This window comes from Thermobia domestica, chromosome 2 (assembly GCF_964235325.1).
Source record: "Thermobia domestica chromosome 2, izTheDome1.hap1.1, whole genome shotgun sequence".
NCBI lineage: Eukaryota > Metazoa > Arthropoda > Insecta > Zygentoma > Lepismatidae > Thermobia > Thermobia domestica.
Window position 1 is genome coordinate 163,878,947 of NC_137455.1, and position 15,663 is coordinate 163,894,609.

The window sequence follows — 15,663 nt, forward strand, 5'->3', positions numbered from 1 at the left end:
GGTGTAGGAAAATTCGGTGTAAGAAAATTCGGTGTAGGAAAATTCGGTGTACGGAAAACTCGGTGTGGGGAAATTTTGGTGTACGGTAGATTCGGTGTAATACATATTGAATCTTACTACTTACAATAATTTACGACATTTCATATTGTGAAAACGAAAACCATATAATGTAACGAATAAAATGTTATTACCTATTTCAAGAAAAGCAAATTTATTTTTCTGCCTTGAGTTCAATACCTCTTACATGTCTTTTGCGGGGTATTACTATAAACTACTTTTCATCACACAATGAAGCTGACACTTTTTGTCAGAAATAAAACAATTACAACTATAAGTTCAGAGAATAGTTATAGGAACAACTAAAAACACCTTTCCTATATAGTACATCATAGAACATATACAAGGTGATTCTTTTAAAACTCACGGATTTCATTTGGGGGTCTAGATTTTCTAACTGAAGTCCGATTTTCATGCGGTTTGTGGCAAATGATCAAGGAACGTTGGAAGATTTATGGAACTATGCTTACTGGTTTACATTCATTTGGGGTAATATAGGCCGCGCCTCTAGAAAAGCAGCAAATATTCGCCACTGTACCGAATTGGAATTTGGTGAGGTGCGGTATGGGGATTTGAGTTTCTTCGTTAGACGGTAACCTCGCGACGGTCAATAAGAAACAGGAAACTGGGCCTTCGTATTGAGAATTATGCTGTGCTACTGTACCAATATGATCAGGACGCAGTTACAATAATGTACTCTTTGGAGCAACGTGATTTTATCGTTAAAAAGATTTTAGAGGCCGAGATCTGTTGTTGCTACGCAAAGGGCAGCTACACGCAACTTTGCCTCACGTTCTGCCCCAAACAGGAACATAATATGGTCGCTAGTGAATAAATTGCAGGAAACAGGATCTCTTCTGAGTAAGGCAGGGAAGCATCGGACACCGCTGGCGGATGTTGTTGGACATAAAACTTAAAGATTTCATTTCATTTCACTAACACTTAATTTGTATTCTCACTAACACTTAATTTGTATTCTTCAATTTCGCTTCAAATATCCAATATCTCATTCGAAATGTAACGTACAATGGCGAATATTTGCTGTTTTTCTTGCGGCCTGCTCGATATTACCCCGTATGAATTTAAACCAGTAAACATAGTCCCATAAACCTCCCATTCTCCCTTGATAATTTGCAACAAAGCGCATGAAAACCGGACTTTAGTTGGAAATTCTAGAGCCCAATGAATCCGGGAGTATCACTCTGCATATACATATGTAAGATGCAAAAATATATTGATCAAAAAAGTCTTAGTGGAAAGGGCAATATAAAGCAGAATGGTTTTATCATATAATATTTGTACAAATAGTTTAATTCTCCTCCAATCAAACACTTTAGTTTGTTTGCCTTAAGTTAAGGTAAACAAGTACTGCAACCCTATTGACTCCTTATTGACTTCTCCTCCAATCAGGCGTAGATACTTTAGTTGAGGCATTTATTTTTACACCTTTGAGTAACATAAATAAACTATGTCGTTTTTGAAGAATTTAAATTTAAATATTTATTTATAAAATATACATAAAATCGTCAGAACATTTTTGAAAAATCTACAATTTTCAACTTTACCCGTCTAGTAACCTACTTTTTTTTTTTTTTTTTTTTTTTTGAAATATAAAATTCTAGGAGACATCCTCCAAAACAGCATAAAAACTTAAGTTTTAAATGAAATGTCGATTGGTATCGATGATCGCTTCGCTAAATCACACAAACGGACATCAATAAACAAATTTCTCGTCATGTAAGGGCCATGAAATGCTAAAATCCGTCGAAATCTAGAATTCAAATTATTTCACTATCACAATTTTTCAAAATTTGGTACAGCAGACAGTAAAAGTACGTTCTACACAAAGTTTGAACTTAAAACTAATACGCTCATTTATGCTCAAAGTTAAGTTTTTAATAAATACTACTGTCTACTACAACGAATCTTTCTTTACACCGAACATTCCCCACACCGAGTTTTCCGTACACCGAATTTTCTGTACATCGAATTTTCCTACACCGAGTTTTCTTACACCGAATTTTCCTACACCGAAATTTCCTACACCGAATTTTCCTGCTCCCTTTAAATACAATCTTTCCTTTTTTCCCTTCCTTTTGTTTCTTTTTTTAAAGCAAAACTGCAAGTAACGTTTTAGAGGTTATTAATATATATATATATATTTTCAGCTTCTCACACAAACATGCAGCGCAGCAATCCTTTCTTTTGTAATCACTCACGTCGTCGGTCGACACGTGAGCGTGGCGCTCACAAATTACGCATAGTCACATTTATAAAGCCAGTACTACTCGAACAGAAGAGAATGAAAAGATTACACTTGGCTCTCACACATAAGACACAGCTAGACAGCGTCTCAGGTCTGTGACCCCACTAGGGCGACTTTGAAACGAAAATATAAAATAGGGTGAGCGCTGCGCTCACCTGTTGACTGTTCCCGGGTTAAACAAAATAAAGCATCACAATAATAATAATAATAATAATAATAATAATAATAATAATAATAATAATAATAATAATAATAATAATAATAATATTGTCTATTCCCATTTCTCTTTCAAAGCAGTTTTTCGCGCAAAAACTTCAGTAAAGAGACTTTTTATAAAATGTTTAACTTTACAAGAAAAATCAATAGGAGATCCGCAGCTACACGAAGAACTAATTGTTATATGAATAATTTGCGGTCACTAGCACCCATATGCAGTAATATTTTTCAAGAGGTGGCCCAAGGTATTGCTCCCGGAACTACGAAATTTCCCCCAGGGCATAGTTCATATCGAGCTCAATGGGGATTCCCAGTATTTTGCAGTAATACTTTTCACATCCATCAGTAACAAATCTGAAATCATTATTGCCCATATGAGATATCGCCACAAGATCGACTTTAATCCCCAAAGTAACGACATATACGAAATGTTTCTAAAGAACAAGTAATAACTCCGTGAACATATATTACTCACAATAGAACATTCCGATTTGGTGAATTACATTGTTGAAACTGATTACTAGCACTGGATTCAGCACCAAAATAAACAGAGAAAAAGAGAGTGTTTAGTGGCAGACCGTATACTGGGTGGGAGATAAGTGAGGGCAAAGTGCGAAGATAGAACGTAGAAAATGTCTAGAAATGCCCGTTAATTTTGAAACGAGTACAGAGATTGAAACGAGTTCATGCAGACATGCTTAATTTTACACACCTCCTTTTTTGTTAAGGTTACTGATCAGAACGAAATAATTATTCTACCATCCAGTAAAATGTTTTCTTTGTTTTGAACTTTCTTTTATGATCAATATTCCAGGTAACTTATGTCAGTTGTCTTTTTTCGTTCCTATTTTCTTTCGTTTTTTTTTCATCGCTCACTTGTCGCACTCTCCCATGTTTGAAATGAGCGAGTTGATTTAAAGCAGATAAAATTTCTCCTTTCATTGTTTCCGCTTGTCTTTCCTTTGTTTGGCACATTGAAATAAACTTCACAAAACATGCTACTATTTCTTATCATTCACGGCATCAGCCATCCAAAATTTTACACATAGTTATATTTGTCAACGCCTATGTGAACAGTTCCAGTGGTGATTTCTTGAATATTCTCAGGACCTGTGTGAATAGTTCCCTAATAATGTTGGTAAATTGGTATAAAGTTCATCATCAAAAAATCATGAACATTTTCTAAACTATGTTACAAATGGTTGTTGAGCCTGTAATTCTTTCAACTTCTTTTAGATAATCGTCCAATTTAGAGGAGTTCGGATTAGGCATGGTATAGAGACGAGACCGCAGTGTAGGGCTTGTCTCGTTTGACAAATAATGGCCTCGATCCTGATCTCGTCTCGATAAACGCTTGTCTCGATTTAGAATGGCAAGTCTCGATTTCGTCTCGGAATAAGTAGTGTGAAATAAAAAATGTGAAAGTAGTATCATCTTACAGACTGTCGTTTCATCTTTCTTATTTTTAGCCTTCATTCTTGAATTAGAATTATTGAATGGTGTGTCCATTCGTAGCTAAGTTGCAATGCTCGTGCTTCCTATGCGTGTTCGCGGATTCAATCATTAGTACGTATATCAAGCCTTGGATAAAACTCGAATAGTGATCCACAGTTCACTTTAAACAACATATCTTGTCTCATATAACCTCAATATTTGTTATATAGTGAAACTCTAATCAATCAACTTCAATACTATAGCTTATTTTCTTCCTGCTGAATCAGGGTTATTCAACATTCCTACCAGATAATGCCGTCGATAGTAGCAAGAATGTATTTAAACGATAGGATATTTAAATTTTACAATTTCGTATTTATTATCCATTAATTCTTCTTTGACTGCCATGTTAAACAAAGAAAATCACGTTCATTATCTTAACAAATAGATATTTTAATACAATATTTGTTTCAAATGGATGAAATCCTTAATTACCTTTCACAACACCAACTTTAACTGACACTTTATAACACGAGCTTATTGCAACCTTAGGATGCGCTTATTCTCCATAATATTATAGTTACACATTAAGCTGTAGGTCCGCGTCTCATATAGCCTTGGTGCAGAACGGGACACTAAACTCAAATCCAACAATCATCTTGTATTATCTATAGTCTCGGGTTGTGTCACCAAACACGAGATTCAAACTCAGATATCTCTCCTAGTTCAGATTTCACTTTCTGTTTCTTATACAAGCTCATAAGACTGTGATATATTATATAGGTATACAACTTTTTTTTTTTCACCTAACAGTATGAATAGTTCCAAATTATCGTACACTTCCGTGTTTGTAGTCGAGCAAATCGAAACTGCTAGAATGTTTTATATATATAATAACGAGAAAAAAACATAATTATGCAAAATGGAAAAAGAAAAATAATAAATCTCCGAATAGTACCTACCATCACTGAATTAAACTTTAAGAAAACACTGGCGTAACAGCCTTTATGGGACCATGGCTTGAAAGCTGTTTTACGGCACTCATGCCTTTGGAGTGAGGTGTGGTCAGCACATCGCCCCCCTCGCCGTTAATGCTGGATTACTAGACGGGAGTTCACCGGGATTCAAGTTTCGCCTATTCAAGATTCGCCTAATACCTCCTAGCTATGCAAACGTCAATCAAAGCGATGACACAGTTAATTTTCTTACTAGGCGAAAGTTGATTTTTTAAAGCACTTCGTTTAGCTCACATACGTTGGTAGTCCTGCACCTTATTAATAGTTATCATTTTTTCTTGAAAGTATTTTCACGTTCTTATTAAATAGTCCAGTATGTAGCGGAAAATTTTGACAAACCCAGCGCAAATTGGTAGCCTAACGAAACTTGCAGGATAGTTTCCTTTTATCAAGTATAGTAATATCCTAAAAGTTCCCGAACATTCCTCTTGAGCTACATCCAATGTTGCTGCCATATTCAATTTGGCCGACACTGTGTATAGAAAAATAATGTTTTCCTTGATTTCTTAGCTTAGGTTCAATTATACGGTCTTGGTACTTGTAACAAAATATTTTTGTGAATAAAATTACGTTTCTTTCGTATATTCATCTCTGTAGGTCAGGTAGATATAAATCTAGAAATGAAGGAGTAGGCTTGTATCGCTTAATGTTGAGCCTGTGTTTCTGTCAAGCGTATTTTTCTGATTTCTTTGCTTGTTTATACATATAATATTTATATGTTAAAAAAAAAAATAGAGAGAAAGAAAATATGTGAACATGCTAGAATTACACTTGACATATACAAAATATGATCCATTTGAGAACAATAGGACATTATACGGAAGTTTCTGTAATCTTATTTAGCAAAATAATCTGTAGAGAAAACGTTATTTAAGCAAAATTCAGTTTTTTATAAGCGATAGAAATAATTTATGGTACATAAAAGACAAAAAAAAAAAAAAAAGTCCATCCCTGGCACGGTACACTGTTGGGACATAAACGATACGGTTGGGCGTAAATAAGGGTCCCGCAGGTCCCGCATTGCAAGGGGGGCGAAGCCATCACGGGGCCACAAATCGTAATGTAGGACGTAGAGAAGGGACCCCATTCCACGTTGTCTGCTGGGTGGCCCCCAAGCCCTTAGTTACGCTACTGCATGTCTGAGTGAAACAATCTCGAACATAAACAATAGGCCCAAATACATGAGAGTTTTACATTTGCAATACACGAGCTTTAAAAAAAAAAAAATGGTGCTGCTATTTCCAAACAACGAACTAGGTAGCGTTCTCCATTTTCTCTTCCGATCCTCAATACTTGAATATGTTGGTCCCCCATATCAATTACTTGAATATGTTGCTCCAGCAAAGCTAGCTCCTTATGGTACACTTTCTATACGTGCCGTCGGAGTAAGTGACTGGTGTGAAATAAGTCTTCTGTATGTGAAATATCGACAGAAAGCCAGTGCGTCATCCCATGGGATGCATAAAAGTATAATTGGAAACGTTATCCCACTTTTACTAGTTCTTCAGAATTCGTGGTAGAATTATTGAATATACTCATAAAATGTTACAATTAACTGTCTATCTCTTGAGTAGTTTCAGAGGTTTTCTTCCCTTTTTGGAACAGAGACAAAGCCATGTTACATCCTGAAAATTCATGTAAAAATATCATCACATTATCCATGTTTCCTCCTGTATTTTCACGTATTTAAACATTTTGACTGATTGATCAATCTGCTTTCTTTATAAAAAATCAGAAAAATACGTTTGAGAAAAAAAACAGATACAAGATTAAACGACACAACCCTTTCCTTCATTTGTAACTTTATATCTACCTAACCTACAGAGATTGTATCAAGCGAGAAGAAATTTGTTTACAAAATATTTTGTTATAAGTTTCAAAATCGTATAATTGAACGAAAGGTAAGAAATCAAGGAAACATGGATATTCTATAGACTGCGGCGATCACATGAGATATGGCAGCCATATTGGGTGAAGCTTAAGTGAATATCTGATCACTTTTAGGATATGTCTATACTTGATGGGAAAAATCTGTCCCATAAGTTTTATTGTTACTATTTTTTTTTTTCGGTTCAGACCCCTGCATACTGCACTAAAACAGTTTGCACTTAATTAAAAATTTACACTTTTAATGGTGATGCTCGATGTCAAGCGTATGCTATCTATACCGTAATTGTGCTTATACTGATCTTTGGTGCTTTGTTTAATTTTATTTCATGAATTATGCAAACTCTCGTCGAATTTGTGACTTCATTTTATATTTTCTGTAATGCATTTTGTAACTTCATGTAATAATTTCATATCTTGGTGTCAAACATATAATATCTAGTTATATAGTGTAATTGCGCTTATACTATTTTGATGTGTACTTTTTATTTTTATTTTTTTAAAATTTAGAAACTACAAATTTCTTAAATTGTGTCATTTCTTGTCAGTACTACCAACATAATTTCACATTAGGCAATCTTGAATTCAAGATTCGCTTACACTTTCTCTTGAGTTAACATCTGCAAATTTCATTGCCTGAGGTTATTAGACGAATCTTGAATAGCCGAAAGTTGAAGTCACCGAGTTCAATACTTTCATTCAAGTAGTTCCCCAATTGTCCTCACGACGCTGCGTGGATACCGAAATGTCGATACCATGTAATGAGTACGCATGGTCACTCGGGCCAGATCCGGTACTATTTAACTTCGCTGATCTCACTAGAACATTGCCGACTAAATTAAACATTAACAACTTTGCTTTCCAGTTAACATTATTTAGCTTTACTTTACATTAGTATCTACGTAAAATAGAAATTTCTTTTTATTCCACGCACGCAAGCGCTTGTAATAAACAACAAAAAATTTTAAATGTATCTTTCTGTGGATAATTCCTTAATTGTGTAACTAGAGGCGGATCCAAGTTGAATATTGGGGGGGGGGGGCAGTCGTTCGAGCTCAAAACAAGGTCATAATAGATTGCAAAAAAGAAAGAAGAAAGAAAAAACGAAAAGTCAAACAATTTTAGAAAAGGGAATGGACTCTTCTGTAGAATTAATAAGAACAAAAACACCAGCGGTACAAAAAGTGCAGCCAAGTTCGTCAGCCTCAAAAAGTGTTGAGATGAGGATGGATGAGCCAAGTTCCTTACCACTGCATCTGAAACGAACACTGGAACTTGGCGCGAGATGTCTAACATATTCGAATACATTAAGATGTCTGTTCCTAGTTTCACGGCCGGGACATTTCAGCCATAAGGCTAATGGTGACCCCCAAATCCACCACACTCACAAACACCATCCGTAAGGCTCGTTAACATCATTTACCTTGACACTTCGTGAAGGAATATAAGTTTTCCTTGTCTGAGTTTCGAACCACCAATCTTACTGCAATATACTGTATATGTGCCTTAGCGCCTTAGCGAAGTTGATATTCTTAAGGTTGGTGGTGGTCCCAAACCCACCACGCCCACCACCACTATCCCTAAGGTTCCTTAGCATCATTTTCCTTGACACCTCGCGCCAAGTTCCAGTGTTCGTTTCGGATGCAGGGCCAAGGAACTTGGTTCATCGATCCTCATCTCAACACTTTTTGAGGCTGACGAACTTGGCTGCACTTTTTGTACCTCTGGTGTTTTTGTTCATATTTCACTTCTTTTTGTAATTCACCATGTCAATATCGTTTATCTTAATTGTGGTATATTATTGGATTTAAATTTAAAATTGTACATTTTTAAAGGAGTCATAATGTGTCACATGCAACATTAGTTTCCAAGGGCTCTCCCACCGGAAATCGAACCCAGGACGCCGTACAAGAAAGGCGCACATGCTAGCCACTAGAACAGCGGAGAGGATTTATTCTATTAAATATCTGTCAGAGAGTTATGTCCAAACGTGATTCTAATTCATTTACCCGAACTACAAAATCACGATCGCTAACATCTCATTTTTCATTACCTAAATACGAAGAGTATCAACAGGGCCCAAAACCCTTAATGCTGAATCCTCGCTGCTACATCACTAGACATGGCTGGTGTTTCAATATATTTAATTGTTCTCTGCCATTCCACATTGCGAAATTACGGAGTTCATTACATGACGCGCATGTTGCGCAGTTTCATACTGCTTCGGGTTTTCCTTCCAATGATATACACCTTTCAAATAGCTTGTAATCTTAATAATATTTGCCACCAACATATCCAACTGTATATAAAACTACATGAACTGACATAAATTAAAGAGGTGCTTCCGGTTGACGTGGAAAGTTGAAATGATGAAGGGGGATGAAGAATTTCCCCATGTTATTTAAATGGGTCTTTTTTGGACCTATAATCTCATGTTTTAGGAACTTGGAATTGGAATAAGAACTTGAAATTCAGTATGCTTCTACGTTTTCGTTAGTATTACCTAAGTAATCAGTAAAAGATAAACAATTCCAACTTTACAGTGGTTTTATGAGGAACTGAAAAACCATTTACATGTTATTTATATTGGACGTCTTCTACACCCCAAAATGTTTATTCACTTCCGGCAGGATTAGAATGATGAAATTTAGCACGATTGTAGCCTCCCGCGACTAACCTACAGGAAAATTGCTAAAAGTGTTTTTTTTTTTTTTTTTTTTTTAAGTTTTTAAGGAATCTAAAGGGAGATGAAGGAAACCCCATGTTATTTAAATAGGCGTTTTCCTGGGACACAAAATCTTATGTTTTAGATAGTTGAAATAGGAAAAGAAATTTGAAATTCGGTAGAATTGTGAGCTTAAGAGGTGTGAGGAAGTAGGCCGAGCAAAGGCGGACGCGTGGGGGCGACCCTCAGGTGAGCACATTCAGGAAATATGAAGAGCAAAGGCACGAAATTCACTGTTGATGAAAAGGCTGATACGTAAGAGATTCGCACACTGTTCACAGATAGAGACACGAAGCATCAAGAACATTTTTACGCAACGACTGTGGTAACCATAATACAACTCGTGGTACCAATATATTTACTAAATCCGTTACATCTTGTTGCTAGTCTCACATAAACTCGAACAATTAAATTTCTCATTTCTTCGGAAACTTCATTAATTATAAATATCCTCACTTCTACAATCTCTTACTTATCAATTAATTTCAATATCTATTTAATACAAATGACTGAAATAAAGGGAAAATCTTCACCGAAAAAAGAAAAACAATATTGGCTCCCTTGTCTGGGTTTCCAACCACGAAATTTACGGCAGTATGTACGTGTCTTAGCCCACGTTTTTAAAAGTTAACTGATGCACAGAATATGCCTCATTAACTTGCTTAACTACTTATTACTAGCTTTCACTTTTTTACTCGCACACTGAGAAAAAATGTACGTAGGTACATAGGTTACATAGGTAGGTATGTGGCGTACGTAGGTTACATATGTAAATCCTGCAGTTTTTGGACTAAACATACACTAAACGTATAACTGAAAAAGTATATTTTAAACATACTTTCCGTATAAGTGTTCCGAATAAACGTACTTTCCGCACAAAGGAAAGAACTACAGTATGTAGACAGTCAGGATCTCACATACAGATGGCCGTTTGTAACTTATAGTTGACGTACGTAATGTATGGAAGGCTGTTAGATGTCAGACATCCTGTAATGCCACTGAGTAACATCTACGCGGGAAAGAGGCCAGTACGTATGTAGCATATGGATAGCGTATGTTAAGTATTGATTTCTATAGTAAACATAAGGATCCCGTATACTTGTACAATATACCGATGTCCGGATAACGGATTTTTCTCGGTGACCTTAGCTCGTTTTTCTATTAACACGTTAGCCGCCAAGCCATATTTCGGGGTATTTAGCACCCCACTATTTGTGCATCAGAATTATGCACATGGCGGCCAACGTGTTCTAGAACGACAGGGACACGAACACAGAAACATCGAGGAGAGTTAAAATTCCAAAGGCTCTTCTACCGGGAATCGAACTCGGGACCCCATACTCCAAAGGCGCACGTGATAGACAGCGAGGAGGGCACCAACTCGACTACTCGGACGATTGACAACATTATCACAATGCACGTGATGTGTTTAATAACGGAATCGTTCCCGATTTCTGATTTAAGGACATTTTTTTTTAATGAAAAATTTTCCATAGCAAATTCCTCAAATTTCATTCTCAAGCCGTTACAGGGTACCTTCATAGAGTTTCGCATCTTTTTCTCATTAAGAAGTACCTAATGAACAGTTTTTGGCCCATAAAAATTTCCATAGTACATTACTTAAATTTGGAACCTTTTACTTAGATAAGTCATTATATAAGGTAGGTACCATTATGCTGAGTTTCAAATCTCTATCTCATTTGGAAGCACCTAATCAATGATGAGTGAGTAAATGAACCGATCTCTGTTTGAGTAAGGACAGTTTTTCTCCTATAGAAAATTCCATAGCACATTCCTTAAATTTCGGACATTTTTCATATTCAAGCTATTACTGTATAAGCTACCTTTGTGTAGACATTCACATCTTCATCTCATTGGAAAGTATCTAATGGCTACGGACATTTTTCGCCTATAAGAAATTTCCCATAGCACATTCCTCACATTTCGGACTTTTTCCATACTCAGGTCATTATAAGATACCTTTATGCAGAGTTTCACATCTTATCTCATTGAGAAGTACCAAATGAAAGTGATGAGTGAGTGAGTGAACCCATTTCTGCTTGGCTAAGGACAGTTTTCACCCATAAAAAATTTCCTTTAGCGCATTACTTAAATTTCAGACCTTTTCCATACTCAAGTCATTATAAGGTACCAATATACACTTTTACATCAATATTTCATAAACAAGTACTTAACCAATTTGACGAGTGAGTGAATGAACCGATTTCTGGTTGGCTAAAATCAGTTTTCACCCATAAAAAATTCCCATAACAAATTCCTCACATTTCGGACTTATCACACTCAAGTCATTATAAGGTACCTTTATGCAGAGTTTTACATCTCTATCTCATTGGAAACTAGCAACTCAATGTGATGAGTGAATGAATGAACCGATTTCTACTTTGCTAAGGACAGTTTTCATGCATGAAAAATTTCCCATAGCACACTCCTCACATTACGGATCTTTTTCACACTCTAGTCATTATAAAGTACCTTTAAGAAGAGCTTCACATCTCTATCTCATTGAGAAGCACGTAGTCAATTTGATGAATGAGAGGACGAACCTATATATGTTTGGCTAAGGACAGTCTCTAGCCCATAAAAAATCCCATAACACATTCCTCACATTTCCAACTTTTTCTGTACTCGAGTCGTTATAGGGCGCTTCTATGCAAAGTTTCACGTTTCTATCTCATTGGGAAGTACCTTATCAATTTGATGAGTGAGTGAGTGAAACGATTTCTTGCTTAGCTAAGGACAGTTTATTGCCCATGTAAAATTTCCCATAACACATTCATCAGATTTCGGACTTTTTCTATACTCAGGTCATTATAAGGTACCTTTGTGCTAAGTTTCACGTCTCTGTCTCATTGGGAAGTACCTAATCAATTTGATGAGTGAGTCAGTGAGCCTGAAAACTGCATATTTTAGGGGTCCAGTGCTCGAATATGGTTGAAGGTAGAAATGTGAGATTTGGTATATGATCACATCTCTCGGATATCTCCTTAAATTCTAAATTTCATGTTTCTTCCCGTTACTAGAATCGGTTTTACAGAGCCTCGAAATCGGCGATTTTACCCAAATCTCTAGTTGTGTATACTATGCTTACGGCAGTGCAGGCCAGTTTTCATTTTCTTCGCGTAACTTGGCTGCCATGCACTGCCATGCATGTTGACTTGTTTAAACGTTGATACGGATGGATTACAAATAATAATAATAATAATAATAATAATAATAATAATAATAATAATAATAATAATAATAATAATAATAATAATAATAATAATAATAATAATAAACAGTAGTAGCAGTAGAATAAGAATAATAATAAGAATACGAATTCTTCTTGAATCATGAACTTTAATTTCTATTCATACGCTAGTTATATTACTTCCTTCTTTGTATTTTCAATTGCACTTGCATGTAAAATGCCAGAACCATTACGTTTATTGACTTTCTGTACTGTCAAAGTCCTAAGGAATATTGGCAAACACTTGCGGACAAATGGGTTTATAGCTTACTGTTTACCACCTACATTTTCGAAAGTGGGCATTTTCTGAGCAAGAATTCCAATGCAAGTAATTTATTGAGATGTATTGATTCATTTAACTTCTGCAATTGAAGACTTACTTATTTAAGGTTTTATTCTATAATCATAATACAATGTTTTAAATAAAAAATCAAGAGCTACAACTTTGTAATGGGTTTTATTTTTTTTTTAAATCCTATTCTTGTGGTTGCGATCGCCCCCGATCGCTATCCTGGATCCGCCCCTGTGTTTGTTTTACAAAATTAGATTTCGAGATTTTTAGGGAACATGCTCTTTGAGTACTAAAAATGACTTAAAAGGAATAAAGTATAATATTTGGAATATATATTTGTGATGAGTGGAGAGCTAACTTCAGGAAGTTACAGTTAATAGGGATCAGGTCCCTGTATTTCACCCCCTACAGTCCCCGCTCTGTTCTAGTGGTTAACGAGCGTGATGTAAGAGGCTCCGAGTTCGATTCTTGATCAGCTTTAAAATTTGAACTTATTAACGTAGATCTGATTCGATCTTGAGGTATGGATTCACTTATACGGAAACCTCGGTGGCTCAGTGATAGAGCACCTATCTACTTCTTACAGCGTTTGCACACGTCCCCGGCAATGCCGGATCCGGTTCCGACAATGCCGGCGATGGAGTCGGCGGCAATGTAATCAAATGGTAGCTGGCACACGCTTTCCGACCCGGCAAAAAAGCCGGTGGAACTCCCGGCTCCGGCAAATGCAGCCGGAGTAGCCGCCGACATGTCGGTGCCGGCCCCGGCTCCGGTTTTGTCGGCGGCAATGTTTTATTATGCGTAGATGCACACGCAGCCGGCAAAGACGGAGCCGGCTTGTTGATAGGTTTCTTCAATCTAGCTACACTGAGTGAGTGGCAAGGCGTTGTGTATTCTTGTTTCTTTTCCTGTATTTGGATTTTTTGTTTACTTCAGGTTTTTTGTTATTTTCTTTTTTTTCACATCATATGAATATATAATGAAGAATGAAATAATAAAAATGGCTGTGAGGTACCACAGATATAGTGGCTTGCTATTTACATAAATCCTCAGCAAGGGAAATTCGGATCTTGTTTGAATTATCCAACTACGGCAACGCGTAAAGTGAGTTTCACACATGTATGTATGTATATTAATTTGTTATCTTCTACAGCTGAAACTTACTTAAACGATTTAAACAAAGGGGTCGTTGGATTCGTTTTGATAGAGAATATGTCTTAGCATATATGAAGTCATAATTTTTAAAAAATCAACTTGGCGGAAATGAACAAAATGGAGATACGAAGAAATTATGAATCTAGGATAGTTGTCCAGTGCTTATCCTGTTAATTATGCAACCCAGTATGTACGGTATAAATATCCATCATAATCGTAGAAGTAGGCATTTTCAAGCATAACAAAGGTTGTAAATAAAATTAAAGTAAATAAAAACTACAACACAGCTACAGAAAGAACTGAAAATGCACAAACAGAACAAGAAAATTTCTATTCTTGTGGTTGCATACTGTTTTACCTTATAGATCGTAATAAAAATGTGTACTCTGTCTTGTCTGGTATTTGTTCCATAAAACGATTGTATACTGAATGAATAGGCAGCCGCAATGTTGCCTTTGTAGAGCTTATTATTATTATTATTATTATTATTATTATTATTATTATTATTATTATTATTATTATTATTATTATTATTATTATTATTATTATTATTTTAAATAGCTTGATCTCAGCATGTTTCAATTTTGAGAAATTTAAATAGATGTTAAAATTATGGCAACAAAAGTGAAAAAAAGAGAAAGAAACCAAAAGAAGGCCATATACCTCGTGCGCACACATCCACACACACAAAGAGCAAATATACCTTTGTGTACTAAAGAAAAGATATTTGGGGATTTAGACGTTAATGCTCCTACGTCACTTGATTGACGTAATACAATTAACCTTGTTCTTTGCATTGAGCTATTTCTCAGATATTGAACGACCCTTCCATTTATTCAAGTCAGTCTGTAATATTACACGGCTCTTGCACCAAAAAAAAAAAAAAAAAAAAAAAATCTGAACAGCGCTGAATATGATTACTAATTCGTTGTACTAAGAAATCGAACGTTTGTTTAGACATGCGAAAGTAATTAATAAAAAAAATTTCGAATCATATGTACGCAGCTTTTCATATAATGTATAAAACGGACTCATGTTCTCTCCTTCACGTTCAAACTCAAACTACCTTTCGGCACCGGCATTACCGGGATGTGTGTACAAAGCAGCGCCGGCACCGACATTGCCGGATCCGGCTCCGGTTTTGCCGGCTGCGTGTGCAAAGCAGCCCCGGTTCCGGTTCCGGCATTGTCGGTGCCGGATCCGGCATTGCCAGGGACGTGTGCAAATACTCTTAGGATATGTGGCCCCCGCTTCGGTCCTGGTTCTCGCCAAGGATGAAAAATATGTGCACGGGTTTTCTTGAAGACCTTCCATTACCTCCTGCTCTTTATATCGCCAAGATTTTACCATCACTTGTTTGTTTCA

The 15,663-nt window shown here is 36.1% G+C and overlaps 1 protein-coding gene across 1 annotated transcript in view; it reads right to left on the reverse strand.

Annotated features, from left to right (window-relative positions):
• The window catches only part of LOC145677017 (thrombospondin type-1 domain-containing protein 4-like), a 926,207-nt gene that overhangs the window by 259,023 nt on the left and 651,521 nt on the right, over positions 1-15,663 (reverse strand). The gene's annotated exons all lie outside the window — the stretch shown is intronic.